General features: G+C 43.5%; 1 protein-coding gene across 16 annotated transcripts in view; it reads right to left on the bottom strand.

The window, feature by feature from the left end:
- FOXP1 (forkhead box P1) overlaps positions 1 to 15,807 on the bottom strand; it is a 596,348-nt gene that overhangs the window by 152,013 nt on the left and 428,528 nt on the right. Inside the window, exon 1 of one of the 16 annotated variants that reach the window (XM_067755208.1) lies at positions 15,328 to 15,516. The exons of the other annotated variants lie outside the window; for them this stretch is intronic. The gene's annotated coding sequence lies outside the window, so the exon portion shown is untranslated. Of the gene's footprint in view, positions 1 to 15,327; positions 15,517 to 15,807 lie in introns of those variants that run through there. 16 annotated transcript variants of the gene reach the window in all.

Consider the following 15,807-nt stretch of genomic DNA (forward strand, 5'->3'; position numbering starts at 1 on the left):
TGTAACATCTTTTTCAGACCCAACATGGGGGAAATCAAATTACATAATCGTGGAACAAACTCCAGCCCTTTCACAGCATTTCAGACAAAGCCACACCAAAGAAGATAATTAAAGGTAGAAGCACAGGGCAGAAAAGGTTTAGGAACTTGTATGAACACAAGGGAAATTTTAGTCAAACTACTGAAGAGAGAACAGATGACGAAGATGTATAAACTGGCCTCCAAATTTCACCCTCAAAATGAATGCAAACAGGTAAAATAACTTCAAATATTTGGGATGGAGAGACAACCCTAGTGCAAAGAATATATTCATCTTGGGGGACTTCCCTCGGCGCAGTGGATAAGACTCCGCGCTCCCAACGCAGGGGACGCGGGTTCGATCCCTGGTCAGGGAGCTAGATAGATCCTGCGTGCTGCAACTAGAGTTCGGCATGTCGCAACTAAGACCTGGCACAGCCAAACAAATAAATAAATCTTAAGAAAAATATATTTAAAAAGAATTATTCATCTTGATATGAATTGTTACGAATTATTCCATAATAATTCCCTGGCCTAATCATGAGTATGAGAACAAAGTCGGTCCATACTAACACTTCCCCACCTTCCGAAAAATCAACTAAGGTCTCAGCCAGAATTTTAAAACCTAATTTATTAGAACTTATAAAGTGCTGTGAAATCAATCACTAAAGGGCATTTGCTTTTCTGATTCCCATGATATTTAAATCACTGTAAACTAGATTTTAAATCGTCACGAAAAAAGAAGAGAAACAGACCCTTAGTGCACAAGACTATGTATATGACGTTATAATACAAATCCCTTTTTTTAAAAAAACATCTTTATTAGAGTATAATTGCTTTACAATGGTGTGTTAGTTTCTGCTTTATAACAAAGTGCATCAGCTATACATATACATATATCCCCATATCTCCGCCCTCTTGCGTCTCCCTCTGACCCTCCCTATCCCACCCCTCAAGGCATCTACCATGTGAGTCAAACATGCTTATCGTCATGTTCACTGCTGGTCAGTAAAAAATTTGTAATGACTGATGGGATCCCCTTTGGGAACTGCACCAGGGACTTAGGTCCACTTTGTTTCCTATGCATGCTGACTTGATAGCCATTTTTACCTGTTCCATGCATCAAAATCATAAAAACCGGATTCATGTCTCTCATCTCTGATTCCACTGCCTGAACCTCAGAGATGTGTCCCAACACGACTAAGGAGTGAGGACAGACTTCTCTTATTTTTATAACAGTTTCTCAATCATGGTTGGAGCAAGGTCCCTTAAGATATCCTGTTTGAAGATACAAGTAGATCCTTCAGCAGCTATAGAATAATAAGATTCAAGTAGATATTGTGTGTGTGTGTGTGTGTGTGTGTGTGTGTGAGAGAGAGAGAGAGAGAGAGAGAGAGAGAGAGAAAGAGAGAGGGAGAGGAAGAGAAAGGGGGAGGGAGGGGGAGGGAGGGGGGAGGGAGAGAGAATATGAATAAATAAAAGAATTTCCCTTGTAAGAAGCAAGGATCAACTGTGACTCAAGTTCCAGGCCAACTGCTTGTGTAAATAACTTAAAAGGTTCCATCCAATCTCTGGAGACCTTTTACTCTTGGTGGTGGTTTCCTGGGCTGGGTTGAGTCAACACTTCCTTTAGAACAGATGTGACAATTGCCTGGCCCTGGATAACGCGGTGCTGTACTTGACTGCTAGGCTGGAGTTACAGTAAAGATGCAGTTCGAAGATGTCAGTGTGAAGGCGAGTGATAAAACCAGGCACTTACGGCTCAGTTGCACACAATCCCATTTATTGTCCTTCAGCAGACGAAATCAATGGCCCTGTGAGCTAACAGGAGCCAAGGCATACACTGCCTCCCTCTCTGCCTTGGCTGCTATCTATGCCCCGATCTGCCCAAGGGGCTGAAGTCTCCTTGTGGTCAGCACGCCACAGACCCCAGCCCGAGCTGGGCACTCAGAAGGTCAGGGGGACGGGCGCTGGGTTGCTAGTTTGGCAGCATGCTAGTTAGTTTCATGGTGACTGGGGACCTGGACAGTTTTGACACATCTTCCATTCTTTTGGTTCCAGATGACTTCATTCTCAGCAGTGCCTCCCATTCCTTGTAAATACGTGCCATCTGTTATTTACAAATTACATTTTACATCAGCATGTTTGTAACTTTCGAGCTATTTACATCTCAAGTTCACGGCAGGTGCTTATATTTGGGGGGTGAGGCATCCTATGAGGTGTGCTATGTTTAGCATGTTCATCAAGGTAGCCAATGTTCAAAAAACACGTTTGCCATATTTTAAGAAACACCAATGTGTTTACATAAAATATGGTTTGAGTAAACATGCACACAAACAGAAAGCAACCCGGTAGGAGAAAACAGACAATTTTTTTTTACATAACACAATTGGTGATGAGATCAGTACCTGAGGTCAGTACTGATACATGGAGGTCTTCCAAAAATATGAGGCACTGCAGCATTTTAGGTCAAGGGTCAGCAAACTTTAGCCCAGGGACCAAATCCAGCCCATCACCTGTTTTTGTCCAGCCCATGAGATAAGAATGGTTGTAACTTATTTAAACAGTTGGGAGAACAACAAAAAAATATTTTGTGACATGAAAATTACATGGAATGTAAGTTTCAGCGTCCACAAATAAAGTTTTATTGGAACACAGTCACCTTCATTTGCTTCCATACCACCTGGCTGCTTTTAGGCCACAAAGCAGAGTTAAGTACTTGTGACAGAGACTGAAATGCCTAAAATATTTCCTATATATCTAGCCCTTTACAAGAAAAGTTTTGCCAGCTTGTCTTAGGCTGCTATCTGTATTCTGAGAGTCTCATAAGATTGCACCGGACACAATTTTATATAAACAGAGCTTTCAATCATTTGGCCAGAATAATTTTAGTGGAGCTAAGATGCAAGGATGTTACTAATTAGCTATTCTTAAGGCTCAAACTCATTTTTGATTTTCTAAGAAGGAACTGGGACAGGAACACAAAATACATCCACGTACTCCTCTATCTGAAACCATTTCAAACTACTTGCGAATGCTGGACGCATGTTTCTTCTTCCCACAGGTCATTTATAGCAGTTCAGAGTGCATCTCATTCTAGTGCGAGGTTTTCGACGTTCCCTATTGGCCAGTGGAGAGGGGCTGCTGACTTCCTGTCTGCCCCGAGAAGCTGTCCCATTTCCAGCTTCAAAGGCAGCTCTGAGTCAGCCACCCTTCCTCTAGTTTCTTTTCCTAGACTCTCCGCACCCCGCAAGATCAAACCTGTTTCTCAGATAATTTCACAGGCTAATCAACAGTCACTGCGTAGATGAGGATGGAAGGAAAAGCCAGCAATAAAAAGCTGCATGGGAAGCTTAGTAGGAAAGAAGACATGTTCTCTCCTCTATTTCTCAACCTCTACAGACACCTCAAGTCCCTCCAGAGCACCTTTTCCCCCTACGCTAATTTGCTATCTTGGTTCAACTCCAGCAACTAGTTACCATCTAAACACGAGTGCTCCTCATGGAACCCAATCTGACAACTGCTCTGGAGCAAGACCCAGAAATAAGTATGCAGGGAAACTCCATCACCCTCTTGCTTTGGACACAGTAAGCATTCCAGTGCAGGATGAAAAGCAGGTTTGTGGGTTACCTTAAGAAAAGAAATGACGGTGGCTGACAGAACTAGAAGCATTTGCACAGAACCAACAACATTCCAAGGCAGTGAATTCTCCAACAAGAATGCAAAAAAAGGGCTTCCCTGGTGGCGCAGTGGTTGAGAGTCCCCCTGCTGATGGCAGGGGACACGGGTTCGTGCCCTGGTCTGGGAAGATCCCGTATGCCGCGGAGCGGCTGGGCCCGTGAGCCATGGCCGCTGAGCCTGCGCGTCCGGAGCCTGTGCTCCGCAACGGGAGAGGCCACAACAGTAAGAGGCCCGCATACCGCAAAAAAAAAAAAAAAAAGAATGCAAACAAACAAACAAAAATATATATGTATATACACACACACATACATATATATGTGTATATGTATATAATTTACAACTAGAGCACTTGGTTATCACAGGAGAATGGAAAAGTGAGCTGATCTCACAGAGGGATTTCAGTGATTATGAATATGAAAATATTAGATGCCCAAGGAAAGATTCCAATTCTAACGACTGTGTAAATATTAGATACCCAATGAAAGATAGCACTATAGCAGACCCTCAAGTCATGTTACTGGTGACATAAGTAAACAACAAACAAAAACCTACTTCATCAGAACTTTAATACACAGAGGGCAACAACAACCAACAAAAAATCATCAGAGAGCCTTTAATTGTCTCTTTGCACCAGTCACTGTTTGGTCTAATCTGTGATACTGCAAATAAGGGTGTAGACTCTGAGCATTCATTGGTAGTTGATTCACTTGACTCCACCCCCCAAAAGTAGGCGGGGCCGACAGCAATGCCTTAGATCATTTGGGACAGCGGATTTGAATCAGTGACCCAGAAGAGAAAGGTTCTACGGAGCATCACCCATCCTCAAGAGTTCTGACAGCTCTGTAAAGTGTCCTACACTTTGAGGGCATTCCAGCTGATATTTAGAGAGGGCATGGCTTTCTCCAAATGTTGCACAGCCTCTGCAAGTGAGTTTATGAGACAACAGCTGGATAGACGTGGTGAAAAACTGGAGCAGAGACCATCCCACTCCTACGACTCTCCAAAACTACGTGTTCAAGTTAAAAGCAAAAGGGACAGGAAATGGAAAAGTCAAAGTTCCCTATCGTCATCGCTGTCCTAACTGAAGAAGAAGACAGGGCCGTGAGCAGTGTCACCTCCACCTGTGCGGGTGGAGAAAGATGAGGCCAACGCCCAGCGTTCCCTCCCCAACCGGGACCACTGCAATTTCTTTACTGTCCCACACCAGCTTGAACCTCCATCCTCTAGATGTACTTCCAATGCCACGTTTCCCAAATCTTTACTGACAAGATTTCATGTTCCTTAAGCTACACAGAGGATGCTATGACGTTTACTAGTCATATATTCTTTGCTTTAAAATCTAACAAATAATGCAAAGACATGAGTACAGGTAGGTTGGGAGTGTGTGTGAGTGAGTGAGTGCGTGTGTGTGTGACAGTGCGTGTGAGTGCGTGTGTGCGTGACTGTGTGTGTGAGTGCGTGTGTGAGTGCGTGAGTGTGCGTGTGTGTGTGTGAGTGCGTGTGTGTGCGTGTGTGTGTGTGTGTAGGCAAATCCATTAGAGCATATTTGCTTGGGAGAAAAGGTGGCAAATGCCATTTCCTTCTTTTTTAAACATTTAATTTTTTTATTTTTTATTTTTAGAAGAGCTGGGATGAAGGAGAACAGAGTTATGCAACCGTGTTCTTGCACCATGCCATGATTCACCAGCATTAGTGCTGCAGGGTTCAAACACCATCTCATGCACCTACTACAGGAGACTTGGACACAGAAATAATACCTGAAGGCTGCAGACAGGAGGAGGCGTTGTGCTATAAGCCCCACCCCCAAAGGAAAGCTGGAAGGGTCCAAAGGAAGCAGAAAAAGGGTCCGCAAACCCTATATTCACTTGCAGTTATGAATAACCTTTTTCATTTGTAAGGCGCCCAGAAGATGCCTCCTGCCAAAGAAGGTCAAAGTTAGGAACTTTCACAAGCCAAGAGGAAAAGGGTATCTGTGATCCTCTTGCAAAATCAGCTGAAATAAGTGCAATGGCTACAAACAGGCAGAAAGTCTGTTTGAAGTCTCTTGTAAGAGGAGGAAAGAAAAGCCCCACCATCACGCTCCTACTCCAAACACCTATTAACATAGGGCCCCCCAAGCACCTTGCTGAGGCCCCGGCTGGCTGCTCCTGGCGGGAGCCAGTGCCAGACGCTGAATCACCACCACCGAGTCTCCGGTACCTGAGTTGTGTTTGGAAGGATTCCATTCAAGCACTGCCCAGGCCTGAGCCTGTCTAGCTCATGAGAGTTGACAAGCCCTCAGCCTGGGGTACCGTGACTGGAGGCAAGATCAGCACTGCCATCTAGTAAAACAGAAGTCGGCTTTATAGACAGGATCTAAAACGTTCAGCAGGGTGCTGCGTCAAACCCGCTTCCGCCCGTTCAGGAAGGACCAGACTGTATCCAAAAGTGAACAAGTAACCTGGCCCAGTCCTCCTCCAAGTTCCCAAAGTAGAAAACGGGGGGGGGGGGGTCAAATGCGAGACTAAATGAATCCAAGGGATCTGTTCACTCACTGTATTAACCTGCCGTTTTCTGCAATTGCCTTTTAGGAGGGTGCAGCCCGGTAACTCTCATTATGAATAATCCAGATGCTTATCTTTTCATACCTTGCAGTGAGGCTTTGAACGCTGCCAAGGAATCGGGCTGGAATCATGCTCAAAATAAAGAAGAAGTTTCTGTGATTCCGCTCGTAACACTGTACTTAAGTTTCTGCTCAGGCAAACGAGGCTGTATCCGCTTTTCTTCTTGTAATACAAGCCCTAACAGGGTTCGAGATGCCCTCACAGGAAATAAACCCTTAGAAGGCTTCACTTCACAAATTACCTTCCTTTCCTTCGCTGAATTTTGGGCAAAGAAGCAAGAGTGAGAACCAAGTCCAGCTGAGATAAAAGACAAAAGAAAGAAATAGAAAAGAGAAGAGGGGGAGACCCAAATATGACTAAGAATCTCAAGTTTGGAACTACTCACTCTTGGCCAAAGTTAGTCTAGATAGAAAAAAAAAATCCAAATATTTTCCAATAATTTACACTTCACAAGGCAGTTATTGCAAAGAGCGAAGAATATACCTGTATGAGAACTTAAGAAATGAGGCACATCTAGAAACACAGGGGCAAGTGGAGGGCCGTAACTCCCCGCATTTAGAATACTAAAATAAAAACAACGTACTGAATTGCTTACTATGTGCCAGGCATTATGCCCGTTACTTGCTTTATACTTTTTCTTTTATTCTTCGTTCCCACACATTTCTAAGGGAAGCAGGGGAAGGGTTTATGATTACCAATTTAAAGTGGAAAAACTAAGATGGTGAGGTTTGGTGACTTGCCCAAGGTCACAAGTCTAGTGAGTGGTTAGGACAGAAATACAAAAACAAACGTTGTCTCCTGAAAACGTGATACTCACATTCTGCCAAGGTCAGTGATTAGACCAAATATGGCCAAGGGTAGTTCTGGCAAAGGGACATGCAGTCCTACAGAGCCAAAAATGCATGAATGAACGTGCGTCCCGATGCCTTCAGGATGAAGGGAAGGGCCTCGTCACGGTACCACACTTCCTAACTCATCTGTCCTCTTCGCCCACGCTAAAGACTTGCTTTTTTTTTTTCAACCAGATCTTCCTATTCCCAGGACTCTTGGAGTCACAGTCACATCTGTAATCCCCTTCTTCATGTTCTCTGCCCACAGTTACATGGCATCTAAGTATCTTCTCCATTTAAACACTACCCTTCCCAGACAAATACTGCATGACCTGACTTACACACATGGAATCTAAAAGAGTTGAATTCAAAGAAGCAGAGAGTAGAATGGTGGTTGCCAGGGGCTGGGGGGAGGGGAAATGGGGAGATACTGGCCAAAGGGCACAAACCTTCTGCTGTGAGAGATGAATAAGTTCTGGGGATCTAATGTACAGCATGGTGACTACGCTTAATACTACTGTATTGTACGCTAGAAATTTTCTAAGAAGATACAGCTTCAACCTTCTCACCATACACACAAAAGGGTCACTAGGTAGAGGTGGTGGATGAGTTATTGAGTTTGACTGTGGTGATCTTTTCACAATGTATATATATATATATATACATGAAAACATCAAGTTGTACACCTTAATATAGGTACCATTTCTTTATGAAAACCTATCTCAATAAAGTTAAAAAATAAATGATATCTTTGAAAGTTAATTCTACCTCTTCCTAAAAACTCAACCCAGTTCCTTCAAGCAGCAGAGTCCTTCCCTTGGGGCCCAAGGGACCAGGGCTGCTTGAGAATCCCTGGAACACCCTGTGTTTCTATTGCTGTGATGGCAATCCCCAAGCAGGCAGACAGGAAGAAATGAACCAGCCCAGCTATCTCTGAATCTCCCTCATAATTATCTATCCAGATTCATCCATCTTCTCTGGGGATACTGATGCTGTCACCATCATCCCCTGATTTTGATCCTTTCTTCACGTCCCAGTAGGGACAAGTCTCCTGTTCCATGGTTCAACTGAGCCAGGGTCGGACCTTTGCAAGAAGAGCGTTTCATAAAGCAAACAATGGAGTGGCTGAGCTGAGAGAGCACAGATTTCTTCTCACAGTTTAACTGAAGTCCAGCCACAGTGCACACGCCGGGACACCTGTGTCTCTGCTCCACCTTTGGCTAAGTGCGACCTGTCTCTTTCCACCCACCAGCCATGGCTTTCAGGCCCAGCAGGATTTCCGGCCCCCGTTTTTTCAATCCACTGTAGATTCTCACATTCTACTGCAGCTGCTTACTTCTTGTTTGAGTGGTGGGGGGTGGGTGTTAAGTAACTGTATGAAACTTTTTGGCTCTGAATGCTTTTCCCCCCTCACTTTTATTGAGATGTAATTAACATGTAACACTCTAATAGTTCTAAGTGTGCGGCAGGATTATAATATATATAAACGATTACATATATATATGATTACATGTATATAGAAATGATTAGCACAACAAGTTTAGCTAACATCCATCACCTCACGCAGTTTCAATTTTTTCTTGTGATGAGAACTTTTAAGATCTACTCTCTTACTAACTTTCAAATACACAATACAGTGTTATTAACTTAAGTCACCGTGCTGTATATGACATCCCCAAAACTTACTGATCTTTGTAGCTTTTGACAAGCTTCACCCACTTCCCCAATTCCCCACCTCTGGCAACCACCCATCTGTTCTTTGTTTTTATGAGTTTGATCATGTTAGATTCCACATACAAGTGAGATTATATGGTATTTGTCTTTCTCTGTCTGACTTATTTTACTTAGCAGAATGTTCTTAAGGTCTACCTGTGTTGCTAAAAATGGCAGGATTTCCTTCTTTTTATGGGTAATATTCCTGTGTGTGTGTGTGTGTGTGTGTGTGTGTGTGTACATCACATTTTCTTTACTCATTCATCCATCGATGGACACTTTGGGTTTTTTCCATACCTTGGCTACTGTACATAATGCTGCAATGAACATGGGGGTGCAGATATCTTTTCCAGAGAGTGATTTCATTTCCTTTGGATATATACCCCGAAGTGGAACTGCTGGATCATATGATAGTCCTATTTTTAATTTTCTGAGGAACCTCCATACTGTTTTCCATAGTGGCTGCACCAATGTACATTCCCTCCAGCAGTGCACAAGGGTTCCCTGTTCTCCATATCCGCACCAACACTTGTTATTTCTTGTCGTTCTGATAAGAGCCATTCTAATAGGTGTGAAGTGACATCTCACTGTGGCTTTGATTTGCATTTTCAATTAAATGTATTCTTAAAACTGTTCTGGTTCCTGGCCACTGGGGATGAGGAAGATAATAATAAAAGTTGCAATTCTGTGTTTATTGCCTGACAAGTACTAAACAGTATAGACACACAATCTCATCTAATTTTCACAATCGTTTGAGGCATCATTATACCCAGCTAACATAGATGGAAACACAGGAACAGAAAGGTTAAATTCTAAAGATTATGTGAGATACGCATAATTCTTAGCACAGTACCTGTACATGACAACTACTTATTTAATGGAAACCAGTACTTAGTACACTGCCCCATACGTAAGAAGATATATTTTGTGGGAAACAAAGATTCCTCTTCCCCAGTGATCTCAAACCACTGGCTATCCTCTTTAGAGAGACACTGAGAAAACCACAGCATCCTCTACTGAGCCCAGAGGAATCTAAGGCAGACAATATTCATCGTATGAAAAGCGAACTGAGGACGAGAGGGCCGATGTGATTTACCCGTGGTCACACAGATGACTTGCAACTGAGAGGCCTGTATCCTTCCGCTGGCAAAGGCACTTGAGCAAATATGGTTCCTTCTGACCCTCACCAAACCCTAACCTATGCCTTGCCCTGACTCGTAGAATAATACAGAGGGAATGGCTGGCTGGAAGCCAAAGGACAAGCCTGGGGGAGATGAAGGTACCGACGATACAGCTGCCAGGTCATGACGAAGAAATGATGGCCAACACTTACTGAATGCCAACTGCGTACCTGGCTTGGTTCTAAATTGTCTTACGTAAACAGAAAGTTTACCGAATATGCCAAAGGTCACACAGTCTGGCTTAGAATCCCTGCCCTTGTACTTCAAGAATGACACACCCAGAATGGCCGCTAACCTGCAGATCCATGGCTTTGGAATTCCTGCATTCACATGGAACCAGAACGACTTGCTAGACATGACAGATCTTTAGAGAGGAATGTAGAGATGTCTAGAAGAATATAATCAGTTAGTCCAAGCCACTCAAAGGTACTTGGCAGTGAACTTTCTGAAGATTTGATCACTCTGGTCAAGGAGTTAGAAACATTTTCTTAAAAGGCGGGTTGAAGACAAAACTGTGCTCATCAGATGGACAACAGTGTTCCCAGAGCTGTGCTCGTCGGGTGACAACGATCTTGGGAGCTTCTGGTCACTGCCGTTTAGCATAAGGGGGATCTTGAGTCTCCAGGCATGAAGAAATAGGGATTCCCTGGGAATTTGGGGGAATTACTGACCTTAGGAGAAGCATAACACTTCCAAAGAAAGAGAGGCTTACTTCATAAAACATTAATGTATTTCTACAGAAGCAGCACACATGGTGGTGAAGTGCCCACCAGTCATTCTGCCTGGATCTGAACCCCAGCTCCACCACCTGCGAGCTGTGTGACCTTGGACAAGTTACTTAACCTCTCCTTGCGTCCATTTCTTCATCAGTAAGAATGGGAGAAAATAACAGTCCCTGTATCATAATTAATACATACAATATGCATAGCCTAGGGCCTCACAATGAATAAGTGCTTCTGAAATAAGTCAGATAAATATCATATGATATCACTTAAATGTGGAATTTTAAAAAATGATACCAATTAACTTATTTACAAAACAGAAACAGACTCACAGACATAGAAAACAGACTTATGGTTACCAAAGGGGAAGTGGTGGGAGGGATCAATCCGGAGTTTGGGATTAACAGATACACATTACTATATATAAAATAGATAAACAACAAGGACCTACTGTAGAGCACAGGGAACTGTAGTCAATATCTCGAAATAACCTACAATGGAGATGAATTTGAAAAAGGATTGTGCTGCACACCTGAAACGAACACAACATTGTAAATCAACTATACTTCAATTTAAAAAAAGCACTTAAAAAACGATTACTCATTTTATAAGATATGAAAAACACATACATGAATTAGAAAAATAAAAAGTCAAGTGTAATATCCTCATCTACGCATGACACCCTGGCAACACGTGGGGGCATGCTTACATAAACTACTCTTCTGAAGCAAAACTGGAATCATTAATTACACGCTTTTGAAAATCCCTTTTTGAAATTAAAAACCCATTTTGAACGGAGACTTTTCAAACCTAATTTCTACGTTCAGCTTCCAACCAACAAACAGTGCTGGGAACCAAATAACCCAAATTCTACCCGCACCCTATTCTAGAGACTTCCGGAAAAGGTTTTAACATGAGACTTAAAACTGCAAATGGCATGTGACTAATTCTTACTCTGTAAGTAGTAACCATAGGAAGGAGCGCAAGACACACAAGAATTCAAGAATCACATGGTAACACTGAGGGTTAACAGAATGTTTCGATTCTTTTGCCCCAAAGCCCACAACCACGAGTAACTTCTCACTTGGCACTGCCAATGAGCAACGTCTCTGCAAAGAACCAACTACCTTGATTTTTGTGGAAGTTAAATTGCCAACATCATATTGAGTTAACGTGAAGCAAAACAAAAATCAAAATTCTAGCCCAGGCTGTATCTTAAAAAAAAAAAAAAATCTCCTAACTTCGACGCTGAAGAGATTAAAAGTAAGCATGATCTCTTCACCGGCTCCTCCCTTGCATCTCCATCAACTCCACGCACTAGATGCATTTTCCAGTCCAGTTTCTTCATGGTAAAATACTTTCTCATGAGACTGCCTGTGGTCAGGGCTGAGTATGTCACAGGAAAAACGCTTCTCATGACATCTAGATCATACCCCTTCCAGCTCGTGCCTGACCATAAAATACAGACACACCCGGAAATTATAAACTATTTTAACAACAGGACACTTTACCACCTTAAAAGTGGGATCATCATCACAGCCCACCTGTGTTCCAAGCATGTTCCAAGTATTAACGAGTTAGCATTAGTCAGGCACTTTGATTTGCACAAAGGGCTGTGTATAGGTACAAAGTGTGACGATCCAACCCAAGGGCCTTTTGGAGAGTCACCCAAATGATAAAAAGAGACGGCAGAAAGGCTACTGCTGCTATGGTTGTCCTCCCCAGGACGAAGCCACCTCCCAGGGACACACATGCGGGGCAATCCTGATGGAGGCTGCGCTGTGTTTGAGTGTCGGCTGCATTGTTCCCTTATATAGTCAATGGAGAGGGAATCCCTCTGTGTGCATATCTCCTATCCACATTCCAAGACGGTATAGGCAATGAAACAGATTTTCAGCTGTGACTTGTAGGGCTTGATGTGACCGGGTGAGGCACTGTGCTAGGATCACGCCCATCATTTGTTCAGGGTGTGTATACATGAGGCAGCCCCTGACCAAAATCGTGCTTTAGTTATTAAAAACCGTGCCCGTGAGAGCATGTACACATAGGTCAGTGCTTGGCTATGTATAAAGGATCTCCACGCACTGATGCAAACCCCGCTGGAGAATGAAAGCAAAAAACTTAAAGTTTAGTTTGCTTGTTTAGAAGTCTACGTTTCATGTAGATTTGAGCCTTTCCCTAGGTCTCTGGAGGACCTGACCTGAGATAACCAACACTCCTGCAGGTCATTATATACACGACATAAGAATAAAGACGTGAAGATGTTTTTGAGGGTGTCTCGGAGACCTACAAGGCGTCTCTTTGCAGGACACCACCTGCCTGACACGTTCAAAGAGAGAAGCAACAGTTGGACACGGATAAATCATGCTGCTCACTGGTCACAGAAACTCTGGTACATTTCCCTTTAACTGAGCTCTTTATGTTTCGATGTAAAGTCAGAAGATAGCCTTTTACACAACTGTAAGAGCCACAGATTTATCCAATGGCATCACTGTTTAACACACACACACACACACACACACACTCTCTCTCACATACAACATAAAAGCAGAGCTACTGGGGGCTTCCCTGGTGGCGCAGTGGTTGAGAGTCCACCTGCCGATGCAGGGGAAACGGGTTCGTGCCCCGGTCCGGGAAGATCCCACGTGCCGCGGAGCGGCTGGGCCCGTGAGCCATGGCCGCTGAGCCTGCGCGTCCGGAGCCTGTGCTCCGCAATGGGAGGGGCCCCAACAGTGAGAGGCCCGCGTATCGGAAAAAAAAAAAAAAAAAAAAAAAGTCGAGCTACTGAGGCAGGCGTAACTAAGGAATGCATCTAGAAAAGCCAAACTACTGACCACCTAAACCTTGGAAATCCTGTACCATAAAACCATCCACCGCAATAGATGAATTCTCAGTGAAAGCCTGCTGAATGCTCAGGAGGCCAAGAGGCTCCTGAGTCGTAAGGGTTAACTTGGTTGCCTTTAAAAAGAAAATGACACATGCAATTTCCTTTTATCATAAAACAATGCATTTACTCTTTTCTGTATGTCTGTGAAAGGGCACGGCTTTCTGAGTGGAAAACAAAACAGAACTTGGTCACATGTTTATTTGCTTCAGCTACTCCCTTCCCCTTCTGATAAATAATCAAACATGCCATCCAGAAAAAACAAAACCAGCGAGCTGGGAAATTTGATGGTCATCAAATAGACTGCGATACCAAGAAAAGCGGCCCACTGTTCCCACACTGAGTTTTTGGCCTCCACACCTACACTAACATCTGAGTAAATACCTCCAGTCACTCTTTCCATTTTCCCTGCAATTACTCCTACTGTTATACAAATTGTCCTTAAGGCAGTCGCAAACATAATTTTCTTTTCTTGCAAAGTAGAACAACTTCTGAATCTGAAAAAAGCCAGCCTAGCAAGAGCGATACACACATATGTATATACACTTACCTATTTTATTTATCGAAATGCTTCTTCCATGACAGGTGGGGGACAATGACAGAGCCTGTTTCTTTCTCTATTCTAATAGATGGTTGAGTGAGACGCCGAAATTGAAGTATATTTAGTCTGGGGACTAACAAACAAGGTTTAGAGTAATAACAATTCCCTTCAGATCAAAAGAGCTAATTTTCTACTTCCTGTCTATTCCCTGACCAGTATACAGTGAAGAAGAAAAAAAAATTAGCACCTGGCTTACCAATTATACTGAAGCTGGTTGGGTCAGGGTTGGGGGAGGGGTGTGGGGAGAGGGGAGGGGGGCCAGAGGGACGTCCACAGCAGACAGGAAAAGGTGGAACCCTTGAAAAAAAAATGTCAAACCGTGTGTTGAAAAAGTCATTTCAAGAGAAAGGACCCAAGGGGCAACCACATCACTCCTCGGCACAGAGAGAAGCGAGCAGCCCGGGTTCGAGGGCTTTCCCTGCCATCCTAATTATCCACAATGAGCATTTTGAAAAGACCCTTCCAACATCAAAGTTAACAACCATCTCGGAAAGTGAGGCGGGCTTTCTCTTTCTTTTTTTGCAGCCCACTCAGTTTAAACAATACTAATATGAATGGGATAATGACCGTGCTTGTTTCAGCAGTCTGACTTTTATTGGCATGAAATTGGTACAAATATTATCAAGACCGATTCACAAACGATGATGGGGTCGTGATGCATACATGGAGGACAATCCTGCAGATGCAGAATTACCAAGCCACCAACCCTGCACCCTCTCACTCCTGGTGATAACAGGAAGGAAAAGAAGGCGACACAAAACAAGCTCACAAAGAAGCAGAGCGAGGTTCTAATCTCCGTTCAAGCTCCTAAACCGGTCCTGACGACACACGGCTGCTGACTTAGCTGAGACCACCCGGAGACACGTTTGAAAGCAAGAGTGAAGTAACAAGGAGTTAGAACGAACCGGTCCTCTCAAAGCTCTAAAAAGAAAAACGTCTTTGGTGGAAGGGGAGGGGGTCAGAAAGAGCAGTAAGTAAGTTGGATCATCTTATTTTGCCCTTCAGAGAATGTCTGCGCAGGAGGAGATCCTTAGTTTTAAAAGTTTATTAAACCAGCGAAAATGTTCTATTTTTTTTTTTCCTCTGGACACTTACAGAGAAAATGAAGAGTTTGATCGAGAAAGCTCGCACTGTCTGCCCTTGGATTTCCGTCTTCTTGCTGTAGAAGGGTTCTGGCTGTTTCTGTGAAGCGGGGTTGCCGAATGGTAAAAAAGATGTTTGAATAAACAGGAAGTCCTGTGCGACTGAAGCACACTCGAGGAGAAAACACACTGGAACATTGCCCTTTGTAGGCAACTTAAGGGACGCTTGCCTCCACGGTAGCTGCCTGGGCTCTCACTAAATGACAAAGAAACCACAAGAATTCCTCAAGTAATTCTTCACTTTCAAAGTTGAAAGATCAGTTGGAGCTTGGAGGTGATTTTCAAAGTTGCATTTAGCACTTAAAGAAATCTATTCAGGCTACACTGTAGCTAAACCATCCCAGGTCTGCAAGCGAGGACACGGCATCAGAAGTGTGCCGGGGCTAGACCAAGCCCTAGCCAAACACAGCTCATTCACGCAGACAAATACATA

This window comes from Pseudorca crassidens, chromosome 10 (genome assembly GCF_039906515.1).
Source record: "Pseudorca crassidens isolate mPseCra1 chromosome 10, mPseCra1.hap1, whole genome shotgun sequence".
Taxonomy (NCBI): Eukaryota; Metazoa; Chordata; class Mammalia; order Artiodactyla; family Delphinidae; genus Pseudorca; species Pseudorca crassidens.